The following is a 4,968-nucleotide window of genomic DNA, read 5'->3' on the forward strand; positions in this document are numbered from 1 at the left end:
CTGGGATTTGCAGCCAAGCATGGGAAGGAGCTCGGGGGTCCTGTGGGAGTATTGGAGGAAAGATGGAAGAACCTGGAGGGGACAGGAACATCACCAGAAGACCAAAAGAGACAACTAACCATAGGGGCTTACAGAGACTGAGATATCAGCTAACCAGCTTGCATGATCTGGTCCTTGAACTTCTGTATATGTGGCAGAGGAGAGGCTTGGTCTTCATATGGGTTGCCTGTTGAGTGGAGGAGTGGGGTTTCTAATATGGGTGCTATAGCCCGCTTCTGGATCACATTCCCCCTACCAGCGCTATCTTGCCTGACCTCAGAGGATGAGGATATGCTCAATCCTGATGTGACTTGATGTGCTGGGGGTGGTTGATACAGGGGTAGGGAGCTCTGTTTTTGTGGGGAGAAAGAGAGAGCAGAAAGAGGTTAGTGTTTAAAATGAAGCACATAACAGATATTAAATGAAAGAGGTTTGTTGGATGGAGAAGAAGAGAGAAAGGGAAAAAGATAGTGAGGCATGGTAGGAGGATGGGGTGCCCTGACAAAGAAAGAGGAGAGTAAGAAAGAAGAGAAAGAGCAAGAGAGAGAAGTAAGTGCTTGCTGTGGCAGCACATGTAAAATTGGAAAAATACAGAGATGTTTAGCATTGCCCCTGCACAAGGATGATATGTAAATTCATGAAGCTTTCCATATTTTTTAACTAGAGATCATCCCAAGTGAGGTATCCCAGAAGCACAAAGACAACACATGGTATATACTCACTTATAAGTGGATATTAGACATATAATATAGGATAATCATACTAAATCTATACACTTAAAGAAGCTAAGAAAGGAGGACCCTGAGTAAGATGCTCAATCTTACTCAGAAAGGCAAACGAGATAGACATTGGAAGATGGAGAAAATAGGGAACAGGACAGGAGCCTACCACAGAGGGCCTTTGAAAGACTCTACCCAGCAGGGTATCAAAGCTGAGACTCAGAGCCAAACTTTGGGCAGAGTGCAGGGACTCTTGTGAAAGAAGGGGAAGATAGAAAGACCTGGAGGTCTTGGGACAGGAGCTCCATAGGAGAACAAGAGAAGCAAAATATCTGGGCACAGGGGAGACTGATAATCCAATCATGGACCATGCATGGAGATAACACAGAACCCCTGCACAAATGTAGTGCATGGCAGCTTAGTATCCAAGAGGGTTCCCTAGTAATGGGAACAGGGACTGTCACTGACATAAACTCTTTGATCATCTACCCCGGAGGGGTGGGGGCAGCCTTACCAGGCCACAGAGGAAGACAATGCAGCCACTCCTGATGAGACCTGATAGACTAGTGTCATATGAAAGGGGAGGACGACCTCCCCTACCAGTGGACTGGGGGAGCAGTATAGGAGAAGAAGAGGAAAGGAGGGTGGGGTTGGGAGGGGATGAGGGAGAGGGCTACAGCTGTGCTACAAACTGTGATATAGATTGTGATTAATAAAAATAAATTAATTAAAAATGTAAAAGAGAGAGTGAGAGGTAAGAGGCAGGGGTCCATAGCTGATGTTGTCTCTTTTGTTCAGATGGTAAATCATTAATTCAATATGTCAGTTACTCCTTATTTTCCTTTTCAGTTTTTCTAATTAAAATACTTAGTTTAAAGAGTTTTTGTTTTCTAAGTGTTTTGTTTGATTTTGCATTATATTTAAAAGGACTCATTGTGATGCTATTTAACCCATGTCCTCATTTCATTGGTAAAAAAAGTACAGAGTTCAGTGTTTTTGGTGTTACAGGTGCTAACCTGAGTATCAGTGTACCTATGTGAAGTTGAAGCCAGTCAAGTCTGCCACGGCTTAAACACTCTGTTCCTGATTGCAATTTTAGCAAGTTGCACTTCCTAAATCCCACCTCTCACAACAAACCTAAAGGATATTTCAAAAAGGAAAATGAGTTAATACCCAAATAACTCAAATTTTTACACAAACACATAAAACTAAATGTATCTATTGCTCTTTAGATGAAGCCTTATCTAAAAATAACAAGCTTCACAAATACATTATGAGACATAGTGAAGGTAATCATTTATGTCATTTGAATATTAATGTGCTTATTAATATGTCTATATTGGCAATGAGAATTCAGATAGGCATATACTAATGAAGACTTGTTTTTAGAATTGTGGACATGTTTTTCCTGTAGCAGTATTTTTTCCCTCGTATTAAGTTGTTTTATTACAAATTGTTATAATTGCTTGAAGGGAAAAGTAAGACCAACACTATGAGTTCACTTGTGGATGAAAAAGTGTTTTAGACATGGACTTGTCTTATAAAGTTCCAAATATGAATGTCAAATAATTCCATTGCCTTCTATAATTTCATCTGGATCTAACAGAACCGGGCTATGTCTGAAATACTCTAAATTCTCATGTTACATTTTCTGCTTTACAAAGTGGGAAATTGTGTGTTTTCTTCCCTTTAGTTTCCATTTGTTGACACCAGTTGGCTTTATCCATTGGTAAGTACATAGATAAATGACAGCTAGCTGCACCTAACTAAAAGCCCATGAAGCTTTATGTAATCAATAGAGATGCATGCATTCAAGCTGAACAACAAAAGGAGAAAAGGAAATATTAGGTCACTAGATGGTGCCATAATGTTATTTTTTACTTTATTGTCAGGGCTCCTAATGCTGTACACCACAATCAGTTTTGAGAAGCACAACTTCAGGCATTAGGAGCATAAAAAATAGGTGTCATGTTAACAGCGTGGATAATTTAGAGAGGGAATGCCACTAATGGTAAGAATTTAGGTATATAAGCTTTTATTGAGTCCAAGTAAGGAATATCAATAAGCTGTATAAAAATGTTCAAGCTGTAATGTGAAAACATTCACCATAAAGCAGAAACATTTAATTCTTATTTTTGACCTCTCAGTAATTTAGTTTCCAGAAGGAGTGTGTAATTAGGCAACACATACATATGTATATTTATATTTAAAAAAAAATCACCGTTTTCAGTCTGCACAATAGTCACAGTTCATCTTTTAAATAAGAAAATACATACTTTAGATATTTATTTTTGCATTTAGCAAGTGCTAAGAGGATTGAATTGAGCTGAGTAGCTCCTCCAGGATGTATGTCAGCACCCAGGTTTTTACTTAGGTTCTGAACTCTGCTCTTCAGGCTTGTGCAGCAAAGACTTTACCCACCAAACCATCTCTTCAGTACCCAGGGATGAGCATTTATAGACTCAATTTATACTAAGGTCCATCTTATTTCCAACTTAGATGAAGCAGTAGTTAAAATTCATTATTTTCTGAACTGCGTGATACTCTGTTTTACAGCTTGTGTCCCTCAGGACATCAATTTGTAACAACCTTTTTTCCTTGAGGGCTATTAATGATATTTAGAGTCATTTTACTTAACAAACTGTCAACAATTAAAGACAGGCTTTGACATTTTGTCTGTGCCTTGGCTGAAATGGTACATATGCGTTCTGACAGTATTATCTTGCCTTTCAAGATCTGTGCTTGATAGGCAAAGGTGCTAAAAGAAATAACATGTCTTGGACTTTTGCTAAAAACATCAATACTCAGTTTAAATCATCGCTTAATCTTAACTAATTGATTAAACAAGGATTTCTCCAAAAAGTGAATGTCTTGTTTTCCTTCCTGCTACACAAATCATTTTCTAAGTAGTTACGAAACATTATTTATATAAAACATTTTATGCTTTAAATATATCTTTCCTCACCTCTCCTTATTATTACTGAGTAAAAAGGGTATTATTTGCTTTATTTTTGGGGTGACAGTGGATGCTTGAAGGTGGTTAGTACCCGAAAAGTACTGATTTAGCAAATACTAAAGCAAAAGCAGTAGCTTTGCCTCAGTCTCTTGAAAACTGCTCACCTCCTCCCCCTTCCCATGCCTCAGCAGGATTCATGTAGGAATCACTAAGCCTTTTCTGAGATTCAAAAAAGAACTAATTTTGAAAATGCAAATTCTAAAACAACTTGAGAGTTTCTCTCTTTCTAAAAGGCATAGTTGGTTTCATCTGAACTTGTTAATAGCTAACAAGGAGACTAGGCAGCAAGGTCAGTTTTACTTCCTACTTGCTCCCCATCCTCCCCAAAATATTTCCTTCTCTTTAACACCGATGCTGAAAGCAGGCCAACCTAACCTGGCAAAAGAGCGATGCCTCTATCGCTCTTCTCAGTTTATGTTTTCACCTTGTGATGCAAATGCAGTAGAATCAAACGAAGCAGAGAAGGAATTAATGTTTGTACTGTTGTACTCCAGAGAGGTTTCCATAAGTTCCTAACACAAGATACCACCATAACCTGCTTAAACAAGCACTTTAAGTCATCTGCAAATTTAAGATTCCTTATATTTATTGGTAACAATCAGTTACATAAAATTTCCAACAGTTTTTATGGAGCTATTAATGTCAATAATTTTTAAACAAATTAAATAGTAAAGACAATGTATGTCATTCACAATATCTCCCAAATCAATCAGTTCCCAACTCAAACATCTGAAAAGATCCTTCCATTGTCATCACCCAATAACATCCATTTGGGTAACATTAACAACCAAAAATAACAAAAATTCCAAATGTTTCCAACTCACAGTGTGATATATACTAATAAGATGCCATGGCTGTAAGTTTACTTATAATATCTTTTTCTACATAAAATTAAGAATGTCGCATAAACATTCCTTCATGCTGAAACAAGATAATTTCGTATTTACATGTGATTTTTATTCCCAAGGCATATCAGTACATATGCAAAACTTTCATACATTTTAAACACTCAAATAAAAAATATTCCTGTTCACCATTCATGTAGGTTAAGGGAAGCTCATTCTTTAGTCTTTCCAGTCATATCAGTCCTATCTGGACACTTCACTTTATTCTTTAACCATCTGCCTTCTAAGCCCCTTGCCCAGGTGCCTTTGGAGTGAGTGGTTCTCTCTCTGCCTCTGGTGTGAGTGAGTC

The 4,968-nt window shown here is 37.8% G+C and overlaps 1 non-coding gene across 1 annotated transcript; it reads left to right on the forward strand.

Moving 5' to 3' along the window:
• The first annotated feature begins 592 nt into the window (after positions 1 to 592).
• Positions 593 to 696, forward strand: LOC132646123 (U6 spliceosomal RNA). Its single transcript, XR_009584254.1, has one exon. It is a non-coding gene; the product is annotated as a U6 spliceosomal RNA (small nuclear RNA).
• Positions 697 to 4,968: the final 4,272 nt, after the last annotated feature.

The sequence above is a fragment of the Meriones unguiculatus genome, chromosome 10, assembly GCF_030254825.1.
Source record: "Meriones unguiculatus strain TT.TT164.6M chromosome 10, Bangor_MerUng_6.1, whole genome shotgun sequence".
Classification (NCBI taxonomy): Eukaryota; Metazoa; Chordata; class Mammalia; order Rodentia; family Muridae; genus Meriones; species Meriones unguiculatus.